We start from the raw sequence: 14,484 nt of genomic DNA, 5'->3' as shown, positions 1-14,484 counted from the left end.
CAATGGGCAAGCTTAAATTGGACCTTCTCAATAAGATACTGGTTGTAGCGGGGTATTCGTTACCATTAGAGATATTGACTAAATCCAAGGTAAATCATACAAGTCGAGTCGCCACCGCACTTCTATTTATCCAAAGGAATGGTTAGAAAGCGAACAAAAACCTAAAAGTTTTATCGAATCAAAAACTAGTAAAAATGTCAGAGATCTGGGTAAGGGGGTTGGTTATGCAATGGGAAGGTATTAGGCACCCAAAGCATCCTAGGTACTCCTAGGGAGCCCTTTTCACACTTGTTGTAAGGTTGTTGTTTTTTTGTGAAAATTTATTTGTGCAAACATGATTGAAGGGATGAGAAAAGAATATACAAATTTATTTACATTTTGTGTTTGAATGGATGAACCCATTGCCTACGTACCATCTTAAAAAAAGATTAGGATCAAAACCTCGTAGTTCGGGGTAAAAAAATTCAAAAAAAAGTTGGTGAATTGATTGGTCCAAAAACCTTAAGGTCTTTTATTATCAAAGGGAGAAAACTCAACCTAAAACCACAAATCCACCATGTGAGGATAGCTTCAACATGCTAGTGAGGGGTTAACCCTATAATAAGCATGGAAGACTCATTGTCCATCACTAAGGATAAAAGTGAGTATTATATCTATCTCAAGGATAACTCAAACCTAATAGCTAATGGTTATAAAAAAGAGGTTTGATTAAGAAGGTGGCCATTGAAACCACAAAAAGTATTTGAATGGGTTATATTTACCAATTAAAAGTATTTACAAAAATATGGTTAAAGTGGATTAAAAGGTTCAATTCAAAATAAGTGTTATGAAAAATAAGTTTGAAAATCAAAAGCATAAGGCTTAGGTTTCTAATGTTGAAAACAAAAGTTATTGTTTGCACAAAAAGTTTTGGCTTGGGTTAGAATGGGGAGAAAAAAAAAAGAAGGGTTAAATTCCTAAACATACAAGAGATAAGGGAAAAGAAAATAAAACCATATTAGGAGTTTCCCTCTTGAGATCATATTGATGATCCAAGTAGCTCTCATCCTTTGGAATAAGCCGTCACAAACAAATATCTCAAGCCATTAAGCACAGGTAATCAGAATAAACCTCCAGGTGGTATCCCACAAATAAAGTGGAACACCAAGCCATCTCTGCAAGAGTCATGTGAGGCCTCACAAAAAAAAACTCAATAAACAGGTTAGAGAAACAAGATAGGGTAATCAAGAGTTGCCCCCAAATCAAAATGTAACCACATGAATCATGCCATTAAAATTCACAAAAAACTCACAAAAAGCAACCAATGGTAGGAGGCCTAAACCTCTTGTCAAACACATACATTAAAAGGGTATCAAAAAATTTCAGGTTGAAAGTATAAAGTAGTGGAAATAGGGCATACCTGATTGGGGAGGATCGATTGAAATTGAGTTGCACCCGTGAGGTTTACAAAACACTCTTAGGGTTTACGTGAGGCAGAGGTGATTCTGTGCAGATGAGCTCTCTTTAGGGTTTGGAGGTTGCTCTGAACTCTGTTAGCTCTTCTCTCACTATCTTTTTCTAGCAAGGGTAATAGGAATGGAATGTCCTTTTGTTTCATTGAAACTCTGAATTTATAACCTGGTTTTTGTGGACCTGTGGGCTCAAATGAGAGAGGCCCAAGTCCAAATTTTTTATTTGTTATATTTTATTTATTTATTTATTTTCGTTTTTTTTTTCATTTTTTCGTTTTTTTTTATTATTATTATTTTTTTTAGTAAAAAAAAGTAAGAGAAACAATGATGTATAATTCAAGCATGCTTGGTGATTTCAAACCAATCACAAGGAGTCCCACCCAAAGGCAAAGGGAACCAAGATGCTCATGATCCTTGAGGCTATGCAAATGCAATGTTATGATGCCATGAGGGATCTTAAGGTCAAAATTGGGGTCTTACACTGGTATTTCCAGAAAACATAATGTTGGATTTATCCATATTAATATGTTACCCAAAAGAGTTATATAATTGGGAAAGAATGTCCATAACCACACTAATTTGAGCTTCAGAGGCAGAACTAAACACAATGAGGTCATCTGCGAACATGAGATGGGACACCTTAGGACCCACTTTAGCCATCTTTAAGCATTGCCATTTGGTGAGATCCACTGCATCATGAATCAAGCGCGAGAGTTTATATATACAAAGGACATAAAATATAGAGACATTGGATCACCTTGTGTTAAGCCTTAATTTGTTGGCCTTAAAGAACTCACTAATATCACCTTTCCAAAGCACCCTCAAATTGATCGAGGTTACAACAAGCATAATGAGCTCTTTTAGGTTAACATGGATCCAACTTTAGTAAGGACATTGCTAATGAAGTTCCAGCTCATGTTATCATAGGCCTTAGCAAGATCAAACTTGATGGCGAAGGAACCTACTTTCCGCTTCGATCTGTAAGTACTATGAAGAATTTCCTATGCAATGACAATGTTATCATGGGTGCTTCTATTGGAGATGAAGCCAGATTGGTTAGGGGAGATTATGTTATCCATGTGGAGCTTGAGTCTATTGACAATGACCTTGGAAAAAAACTTTATAGATTGTGTTGCATAACACAATAGGCCTGAATTAGGTAACCAACTAGGGATTATCAAGTTTAGGAATCAAACAGATGTTTGTAAAATTAATGTCTTTCAGGGAAATATCTTTGTGCCGCAGATGATGAATAAAGGAGCAAAGATTCTCACCAATGTGGTTCCAAGTATTTTGATAGAAATCTGCAAGAAAGTCATCCATGCCAAGAGACTTCCAAGCCGCCATGTCAAGAAGCGCCTGCTTGATCTCTGAGTCTTGTACCTCAAATTGTAAACACATTTATCAAGCGCATGGAAGTGTTGGGTTGTCTGAAACTAGTCAGAAGTGATGACATATGAAGTTAAGAGGTTTTTGAAATGATCTTTGAACAAAGTTCTAATGCTATTGTCATCTTCAATCCAATTGTTGTTGTTATCTTTAAGCAAATTAATCACTTTTCTTCTTCTCCGTTGCATAACCTTAGTGTGGTAGAATTTGGTGTTCCTATCACCTTCCACCATCCAATTGATCTTTGCATGTTGATACCAAATAAGTTCCTCTTGGTATACAAATCTTAGAGAGATTAACTTTGATCTTCTTTTCAACCTTTTCGACCCCTTCATGATCTCTGTCATTCTGAATAGCTTTTTTAATACCTTGGAAAGGACTAAGAAGGTGAATTTTATTTCTTCGAATACTCCCAATATTTCGAAGTTTCCACTGCAAAGTAGTGGTTTTAAAGGAATCCAAATTGCGAAGGAGAAGATGATGAATATTCCAAGCAGGCTTCAACATATCCTTAAAAGAATTTTCAAACAACCAAGTACACTCAAATTTAAAGGACTTAGGCACCTGTCTAAACTCCTTATCCATGAGGGTGAGAAACACATGATGATGATCAAAGAACTCCATCCTATGAAGAATCCTAACATGGGCTTCAAGGTACATATTCCTCCATATGGAATTGCATAAAACATGATCAATCTCTTCATAAATCCTCATTCCACCATGAGTCAGTGGACCTTTCCATGTGTAAAAAAAGCTAGAGTTACCCATGTCAATAAGGTTATAATTATTAATGCGATTTTGAAACATTGTACATCTTTGAAGGGAAGACGGAAGCCCGCCTCTTTTCTTGTTCATATGAAGGATATCATTGAAATCCCCCCCAACAAATCCAACCAGTAGAAATAGAAGTCACACTATCCGTCAACTCATTCCAAAGCTCTTTCTTTCTATGTTCCAAGGGGATGACATAGACAACAAAAAGGTGCCATACTTTACCTTCCTCAGTGATAATTTGAGAATGAATAAACTAGAAATGATGCTTCAAAATATGAACTTGCAGCTTTTCAGTTTTCCATCTTGTGGCTATGCCACTAGCAAAACCTCTAGCTTGAGAAAAGGAAAAACCAGTGAAACCCAAACGAGAGAAGGCTTGATTAAGATAACTAGGATTAGAGTAAGTTTCCATGATAACTAACATGTCAGGTCTCTTTGCTTGAATGTAAGAATTAAAAATACGAAAGGAAGCCTTACTACTAGCTCCACGATAATTCCAAAATAGACAGGAAAGATTTTGATTGATCATAAAACACAGTGCAGGAGGAGAAAAGCCCTTATAAACTATTATGCATTGCTGCCACCATAGTCTATCAACCTTTTCCATGTAATCATTCTTCTCTTGACTAACATCTGTTTGGAATAAACTTCCTTCAAAGTTGGGAGTTATAATGTTGGGAGAAGAGTTAGGTTTTTGTTGTTGCTCATCTTTATCACCTTGAGCCCTTATCCCATTTTGTCTAAGTTGATCCAAATTGGATTTTTGGCCATGAAATCTCCCATTATGATGATTATGAATCACAACTTTGGAAGTGTACACTTGAGCCGCTTTTACTAACTCTTCCAATGTCTCTTCCTCTAGGAGACACTCAAGATTTTCCTTGGTTTTTTCATGTCCTTGCTCCTTGTCCTTAGCCTTGTTAATGCCTCTAGAAGCGATCTCTAGATGTTTGTCAAAGGGTTTCTGTTTTTTATTTTTCTTATACTTGTTTCTCCTATGAACCAAATTGTTGTGACCTTCTGGATTCTTATGTTTCTCAAAGGAATCCTGACTTTGAGATTGGTTACTTCTTAACAAAGAACTATCTTCACTATTTCCTTTATTCTAGAACGGTCTTATTGAGGAGTTTTAGGAGTCTCATTGGGATGTAGAGAAACATCTTTGAGGTTATCGTTAAGAAGATCTTGGAATCTAGAGCCTCTAATATTGGGAAGCTCTTTACTTCTCTTTTCACTCGCATCATCTTTAGAATTGGCTTGTTTAGCTCTTGTGCCACGTTTGACCTTTTGGACAATAGCCCACGAGCCTTGTTAGGGCCCTTGATCTCTATCTTGAATCTATGTGTTGTTTTTTTCATTGAAGACACACTTGGTTCCACCATCTTTGCTGGTTCCAACCACCATTTTAGCTTCACATCCTTCAGCAGTATGAGCATACTTACCATATTGCAGACAGAGGATATGTAGACCTTCATATTCAACCTTGAAGTGTCTACCCTTAATGGTAAACATATCCAACAATGGTTTAGTGAGGTCAACTTGAATACATAACCGAGCATATTTCCCCTTTTCTCTAGATAAAATGTTCTTGTCAACTTTGATGGCTTTCCCTATCCTATTGCCAATGAAAGTGGGCATTCGTTGGTTGTAGTATTTGATAGGGAGGCCCGAAATTCTCGCCCACACATCAAGCTGATTCACTGTATCTCTAGTAGGTCAAAAGTTAGGACTTTATTCACGCACCGTAAGGTAATGGTCACAGATCAACCATGGGCATTCAAGGAGAGCAAGAGCTTGATCTTCTAGGCTAGTGAAGGTGACAAGGTAGAATTCTTGACCAAGATCAATGATGTTGAGAACTTCTTTTTTGGTCCACATTAGTTGTAGACGATTTTTCAACGCCCTAAATCTGATATTTCTCCCAAGCATCTTTATGATGACCCCTTTTTCCCACAGTTTAGCAATTCTTCAATCTTCCAAGTCTGAGAGAGTAAATTCAGGGCATTCATATTCGCCTATCCAATTTCCCCCAACTCGGATATCATGAGAGTTCTCTTCAAGATCTGGATTGTCGAATTCCTCTTCCTTATCCAAACCTAACTTCCCGAAAGACTCCCTTGTTATAATGTTCTTGTAAGAAATCGTTATCGGCTGAGCAATTCCAAAAGGGGTTGTTGCTATTTCAACAGAAGGTTAGATTAAATCTTTTGTAACCTTAGCATTATTGGAGTCACTGTGCAAGAGATTCTCCTATTGCGTGTTAGTGTTTGCAAGTGCAAACCCTATAGGCGGCGACGTCATGGCTCACTGGAGGCGAAAGAAACGAAAGGCGAAGCAACACAAGAACCCAGAAGAACAGAAAGATCAAAGTCTTCTTCCTTAGTGTCCCTAACCCTAGGGTTAGGAGTTTAAACCAAGATCGGAGGATAGACCATAGAAGAGGATGAATCTTGCTATAAAGAATTTAATGTTTTACATGAACTCGTCTTTTGATGTGCTTTGAAACGCCTAAAACCTTGTCATGTGACGTTCGCCACCGTGTCAAAAATCGTCGGAAATCATCCAAACCCTAACAGACAATTTCAGTGTTTGCCTTTCAAAACCATGTTTTTAAAAATGATTGATAAATAGATTTTAGATGCTTGAAATGGCATTAATTTGTGTGCACTTTTTTTAAATAATGAAAATGGTAAAACACTGTTTTTATTATTTTTTAAGAATTCATTATTTTTAATAGACATTACTTCTCCTCTCCATAGTTATTTATTTTTAAAATCTCACATTTTAGTGGGTATATATTTTAAAAAATAAAAATAAAAAATATTTTAACAACATTAAACGAGACTTAAACTTGTAAGAGACCTTTTTTTGTTTTCTTAACCTCACTTTTTTTCATTAGAATTAACTATAGTAGTTTGGAAACTAAAGATTATTCCGATTTTTTTAAAAAACCAATATTTTCAACTAAAATACCAAAATAACCAAATTTTCAAAAAAACACCAAAATAATCACCTTTTTTAACCGATGCATCCAATTAAGGCACATAGGAGGTGCCCATAGTGCATGCGCATGCATGCAAAACCAATGCATATAGGCGCCATATGCATTGGCACATGCATGCCTTGGTGCCATGCATTGGCGCATGCATACACTACATAGTATATGCGCCAATGCATGTGGCACATGCACCTTTCATTTTTTTAAATTTAAAATGTTAAATTTATATAATTAATTAAAAAATACTTAAAATAAAAATTATATTTATGTTATGATGAAAAATTACATAGAATTGACAAGAAATTCAATGACCCGCCCGATTGAAACATCCCCTGGTTCCACATCCAGGTGCGTTAGTCTGTCTTCGAGGTCTCCCACGATTTTCCTGAGGTGTTTGGGGTCTTTGAATGCTGACATGATCCAATGGTGGCTGCTGTGAAGGTCCGGTGGAAGGTCCAACGGTATTTGATAGATGTGTCATCATTTGTCCCCAATAGCTAAGGGGTTGTCGCCATCGGCGCTTCCGTAATTGAGTTCGGTGCCCATGTTGTCGTAGTTGGGTCGTTGTGGTTTGGTGAATTATGGATGATATGGTTGCCTGAATTGGAACATTGAATCGGTTTGGAAACGAATCAATGGTTTCTGGGGTGTACTATAGTTAAACAATGGTTGGGTGTTGTGGCGATGAGATGTTTGGGTAGTCATTGGTGGGGGGCTACGATGGCATGATTCGTATGAATCATCTGGGCTATAGACTGTTGTGGTGGCTGCGTATGGTTGTTGGTGGTTAGGGTTTGATTCTTGGTTTTTAATTTGGGTGTGTGGCATGAATGGGTTGCGAGGTTGGGTGTTTGGTTGTTGGGTGTATATGGTAGGATGATGGTGTGAAGTTGGTCTTTAGGTTTGGGTATGTTGACATTATTCTTGGATGGGGATTTGTTATTGGCGTATGATGATGAAGCTAGTTGGCGTGAATCAATCAAATACATTGGCTCAGACACAAATTATGGCGTTGTAACCGACCTAAACCATGCCATATATTGTTGAGTTGGTCTAGCACCATGTATGACTGATTCGTTTAAGATGTGTTATCGTCGATTCCTCCAATGACGACACATATCTTTTGTGAAGTCTCTCCAGTCGGAATAATCCCATTGGGTATCGACTCTTTGTTGATGTCAATCTCCCAAACACGTTGAAGGTTCTAGAATTTGTTGTTGCATGCCGAACTGCAGTTTTACATGATCACTCTGGTGCATCTCCATAGTAGTGAACTGGATAATTGGTGTTTTTGCTATCAAAACTACATCATCATCATGGTTAACCTAATGGTCAAGACCCAAATATGACCTCCAAATAAACTGTACAAGAATATGACATGATTAGATGATATGTAATTTGATAATTATTTTTAAATCAAAAGTAGAGTTGTGTAGTAGTATTACATAGTTTGGTCCAATATGGTCCAATAGATTGCGATAGACTACTACAACGTGTTTCAGACACCTGTTGTAGTTCATCCCTTTAACTGACCACCTAGATAAAAAACATTTGAAAAATATTATTTACAGTTAGTTGTAATATAAAGTCTAATAAATTAGATGATAAAGTTTTAAACTTACTTTGTTGCAAATGGGAATATGAATGACTTCTCGTTTACCGGGGCGAGTGACGACATTCTTGATCAACCCCATGCTTGTAGCAAATACGCACATGAATAAAACGTACAAGTATTTTTTTTTGGCATTTTTACATAACGAACTATATAGATGGGCCAAAACAGTTGAACCCCAACTATATGTGCTTACCTTATTTATGTTTCGTAACAACGGTAAATACATAATATTTAGCGTATTACCAGTACTTTCAGGAAATAAAAAATTACCGAATAGAATCATAATATAACACCGAGCTTTAATTATTTTTTCATACTCGGTAGATTCTTCGGTTAATGTTATACTCGTATAATATTTTTTGAGATATTTTAAGTTAATACCTTGATCCCTGGCTTGACCAGAAGTCTCTCGCGTAGTTGTGTCGTCACACAAAGGGGAACCTAACAATTCATTGCATATAGAGTTATCCTGGTTAACTCTACCATTCACGTTCTTACCGTCGATACGTAGACCTAACAACATGTAGACATCCTCAAGTGTGACAGTACACTCACCGAAAGGAAGGTGAAATGTGTGAGTCCCGGGTCTCCATCTTTCTAACAAAGCAAGAATAAATTTATAGTCAACCTAGTATGAGACTATGTTGAGGAGATTACCAAAACCGCATCCTCGAATATATGGTTCTATCAAAGGATCGTGGGGTACATATTCATGTACACGACATCGAAATCGTTTTGGGTCCTAATAAAGCATAAGTAAGAAATAAAGTAAGAAGAAGTAATAAACAACATAAACATAAGTAAGAAATAACTACGAAATAAGTAAGAAGAAGTAATAACATACAAATGTCATGATATTGTCAATTGTTCCTTGATGTTCATCACCCATAGTCAATAGAGACATAATGCTGCAGAGGTTGAGTGTTGTATAGGTTGAATGTTGCAGAGGTTGAGCATTGTAAAGGTTGAGTGTTGTAGAGGTTGATTGTTAGTGTTGTAGATGTTGAGTGTTGTGAGTTGATGCCCTGTTTATAGATGAGATAATGTTGCATCATGTGAATAGCTATGCAACATGTGAAGCATGGGATATGATGCATGCATGTGAGGATAGGTGTAGGCGTCTAGGAAAGTGGCGCATGCTTTATTTAAGACATGCGTGGTCATATGCGCCAAGGTTAGTGGTGCATGCATGCCTTTTTATGCATGCAAGGAAGAGGCGCCAAGGCAAGTGGCGCATGTCTTGCTTTATGCGCCATTGAAAAGGGAGCCTGCCTTGGATTATTAGGGCAGAGGCATCTTCTTTGCAGGTGCATGCTTCTAGTGTTGGATTATTAGGGCAGAGATTCTTTGCAGGCGCATGCCTTACATTGTCTTGTCTCTATATGGATTCTTTGCATTGCATTGTCTTGTCTTTGCAGATTAATTGTGTGATTAGTACATACATCGTCTCCCCTATTTAACTGCATGTGAATAACAGATCAATGCATTCACCATGAAACACCAAAATTACATTTAAAAAAATGTCTTCCTCACCATATTACATGATTAGTGCCCATACCGATGGTGAAATATTTGAGCATCAATTATTCGGTTTTTGTTTCCGCAATACAAAAGTAACTCGGTTTATAATAAATCGACGATCAAGTTTTTCACATTTGAAACAAAAAATAGAAAAGAAATTGCAGTGTAGTCAGGTCAAATCATCTATAAAAATACCATGTGGTTTACAGACAACCAAGTAAAATTTTATCAGTTGAAGATTTGAGATGATGACGATGTTCATATGTTTGTCAGTCATGAACAATCTGGGTACAACGATATAGAGTTATATATATGACCACAATAACAACACGTGTCTCAGTTCATTGATCAGTCACAAGTGTTTTGTGAAATTGATGACGACGAACAAGCTGAAGTCAATGTTGTTGACGAGGAAGAAGAAGAAGCCGAGTTATTGGTTGATTCAATGGTGAACGATGAAGAAGAAGAGGAGACACTACCAGTTAGTCATGTATATTGTCCATCTCAACACATGGCAAGCTTGAATTTGGGTGTCGACAAACCTTCATCAGATATATTTTTACAATCCTTATGTGCAAATTCAAGGATCATTGAAAGAAGGAGACACATTTCTCACAAAAGAATACTGTGTAAAAGTCATTAAAAAGTATCACATGAAACTATCAACTGATTACAGAGTTGATCGAACTAATGCAATGAGGTATAAGATTTATTGTCAAAATGAGCGCTGACTTTTCCGGTTGTCAACTTCTTATCGGAAGAGGAATGATTCTTGGGAGATTGGATCCATGGGTCCAGTTCACACATGCATGCTCACGAACCCAATGCAAGATCATCGCAAACTTAGCTCTCAGTTAATATGCGATGAAGTTTTATCTGTCATTAGCGACAATCCTTCGTTAAAGGTGAGTACAATAATCTCTCATATTGTAACACAATACAATTATACTCCAACATACAGGAAGGCTTGGATAGCTAGGACAAAGGCGGTTGAAAAAGTGTATGGCAATTGGGAGGAGTCTTACAAACAACTTCCAAAATATTTGGTGGATCTTAAACAGTATGCTCTAGGGACTATTGTCAAGTTGGAAATGTTGTCGGCGTATACCCCATACGAGACTTGTGCTATTGGAAATGGAATATTCCACCGTCTCTTCTAGACGTATCAACCATGCATCAAAGGTTTTGGTTTCTGTAAACCTATTATACAAATTGATGGTACATGGTTGTACGGGAAATATAAAGGAACTCTACTGATGATAGTGGCACAAGATGAGAACAACAACATTTTTCCAATCGCCTTTGCCCTAGTTGAAGGGGAGACTGCTGAGGGATGGAGTTTTTTCCTAAAAAATATCTAATTGCATGTTGCTCTTCAACCTAACTTATGTTTGATCTCTGACCGACACCCTTCAATAGTGAGTTCCTACAAAAACATTGATAATGGATGGAAGGATCCTCCATCGATGCATGTCTACTACATTAGACGTATCACTCAAAATTTTATACGAGATATCAAAGACAAAACATTGCGGAAGAAGGTTGCCAGCGCATGTTATGCATTAACAGAACCTTCTTTCAAACACTACCGCGAAAACATCAGATTGTCCAACGCAGATGCAGTATGATGGATCGACAATATTCCATTGTAGAAGTGGACTAGGACATACGAAAACTGTCAACATTGGGGCCACATGACAACAAATCTTGTGGAATCAATGAACTTTGTCTTAAAAGGCATTTGAAACCTACCTATAACTGCTTTAGTGCAAGCAACATATTTCAGGCTATGGGCGCTGTTTGAGACCAGGCGTTCCAAATGGAGTTCAGTGTTACAATCTGAGCAGTTGTTTAGTGATGCTTCAATGAAATTCATTAGACACGAAGCTGCCAAAGCTAACACACACGTGGTCACGGTGTTTGACCGTACTAAAGGTTAATACAGAGTCCATGGATCACAATAAAGGCATGCCGATGGGAAAATACAGAGTGGAACTAGATAGAGGTTGGTGCAACTGCGGAAGTTTCCAAGTCTTTCGTATGCCCTGCTCCCATGTCATTGCGACATGTTCAAAGGTTCGAAGGGATTCATCCTACTTACTATCCGACGTTTACAAAGTCATAAGCATATCCAATGTTTACAAAATTAGCTTTTTAGTTGTTGTAAAAAAAGATTACTGGCCTGAATAACAAGGGGACATTCTTTGGCATAATGAAGTAATGCGAAGAAAGAAAAAGGGTCACCCAAACAGCACCCGTATTCGAACCGAAATGGATACGACAGACAAAATGGTTCGATTATATAGTTCATGTCGCCATCTCGGTCATAATCGTACTAACTGTTCCAGTGTTGGAACAAGCACAACAAGATAATTTTACATGTACCTCTTTTGCTTTATAAACAATATTTATTTCATATGTTAACTTTGTGAGAAAATATCATCACAAACAAATACAACACATTCAGCACACAAGCAACACATAAACAACAACACAACAGACTACGACAAATAAAATATCATTACTATAATTGAGTGATTACAACCATCAAAACAATTTTGAACATATTATATATCATCATGTAAACGTCTTTGTCAGTCTTAATATCCACAAATACATGCACTTCTCCATTTTGGTTGAACGTGGACTCAAGCCATTGAATTCTTCTAATCCTTTCACCATCTATAATTTCTCCATCTAACCAAGGGTTCAACGTCTGATTAAGACGTTCAAATGATTCTATATTCCAAAGTCGAATCTTTATTGGAGGTTGCACTACTGAAAAGATTAAATCGACATTTCTCTTGTGAATGTATTCAAACAGGGTTAAAGAACAAAAAATTGAAGGAGATTGAAGTAGAATGAAAGAAAATGGAGTTGGAGGGTAAGAAGTTTTTTGCAAAAATATGAGAGATGCGCATGTTAATTATAGATGAACCATGAATGCATGCGCCAATGCCCTAGGCGCCACACACACATGCATGCGTCAGATGCATGGGCGCACACACTAAACCACTCATGCATGTGCCAACTACCATGTCGCCTAAGTGCAATGCCATTGGAAGCATGCGCCAGCTCTAATGGCGCCTCCTTTGGATGATCATTGGACGCGCCAGTTCAACTAACGCATCAGTTAAAAAAGGTGGTTATTTTGGTATATTTTTTTAAATTTTGGTTATTTTGGTATTTTAGTTAAAAATATTGGTTATTTTAAAAAAATTGATTATTCCTGTCATCATTCCAACTCATATTTTTTTTCATGCGATTCATTCTTAATTGAACTTTATCAAACTCTTAGTTATGAATAATAAATTTTTTTTTTTTTTAAATCAAGGAACTTTTATATATATATATATATATATATATATATATATATAATTTTAAAATGTTTTGATTCTTCTCTCACGTTTAAAAAATATATATTTTTATTTATTAAATTCCACATTATGTTTATATAAGATGATATATCATATTTGTTGGATGAGTTTTTCACTATGGAGCATTGAACATTGTGGGACTTTCTCTTTTAGAGTAACACTTTTGTGAGAGACCGCATATTCACCAAAAACCTTAAGGTGACTGGTGGGTGAATTCTCTCACTTATAAATGCTTAAGTCTCCATATTTGCAACCAATGTGGAACTATTATTCACACTACTCACATTTGCTACATTATCAACACTCTCCCTCAAGTGTGAGTCTACAATAATCCGCCTCAAGTGAAAGCTCTTTTTACTTCCTCAAACTATTGTACCACACAAAACATTTCTTATTCACCACCCTGGTGTCGTTGACACTCTTCAAGGGAACGTTTCTTATCCACCACCCTTGTGACACCATTGACTTTAGATACAAGTAAGTCGGTCCCTTTCTCGAACCAAAGGCTCATGATACAATTTGTTGGAGGAGTTTTTCATTATGGAGCATTGAATATTGCGTGACTTCCTCTTTTAGAGGAACACCTTTGTGACACCACATATTCATCAAAAATCATAAAATGACAAATGAGTGGATTCTCTCCCTTATAAATGTTCAACTCTCCACATTTTCAACAAATGTGAGACTATTACCCCACTACTCACACTTGCTATATTTTCAATAATGTTTCACAAGTAAGTTGTCATTTTGAAAAATGAAAACATCATTAATTTTATGTGCAAATGTATGAGAGGAGATTAAAATTGTTTAAACTTATAATAAAAAAACCAATTTCTTGAATCGGGTAAAATAAATAGACTAAAATTGTAATTAAACCTAAAATATATTAATAAAAATATTATTTAAATAATATATTTCGATAACAAAAATACATTATCAGAATCCTTCGTATTTCGGACTGTTCAACATATATAGTCTCAATTTCTTTTATAATCGAGCCTAGCTACATATAATAGCTATACACCTCAACCATCTTAGATGTATTTTTTAAATGATAAAATAGTGACGGATTCTTACCTCTAAAGTTAACAATATCTTGTAACTGAATTTTAGAATAGTTAAACCTCTAACCCTATCCAAAAATGATTTAAAGTGGAATTTGAATTGTGTTACTTTTTTAACAATCGGGTATAAAGATATAAATTATTTTAATTTAATATCTTAGAAATATAAGAACATATTTGTAAATAGTAATTATTTTGAATTTATTTGCTATAAATTAAAAGAGCAAGTTTTACATTTCAAAATTTATCTTTAGTAATTTAATATTAAAACAATCACATTAAAAAAAGCGTCTTT

This window comes from Lathyrus oleraceus, chromosome 4 (assembly GCF_024323335.1).
Source record: "Lathyrus oleraceus cultivar Zhongwan6 chromosome 4, CAAS_Psat_ZW6_1.0, whole genome shotgun sequence".
Lineage (NCBI taxonomy): Eukaryota > Viridiplantae > Streptophyta > Magnoliopsida > Fabales > Fabaceae > Lathyrus > Lathyrus oleraceus.
The sequence above is the reverse complement of the archived record's forward strand: the minus strand, read 5'-3'. Positions refer to the sequence as shown.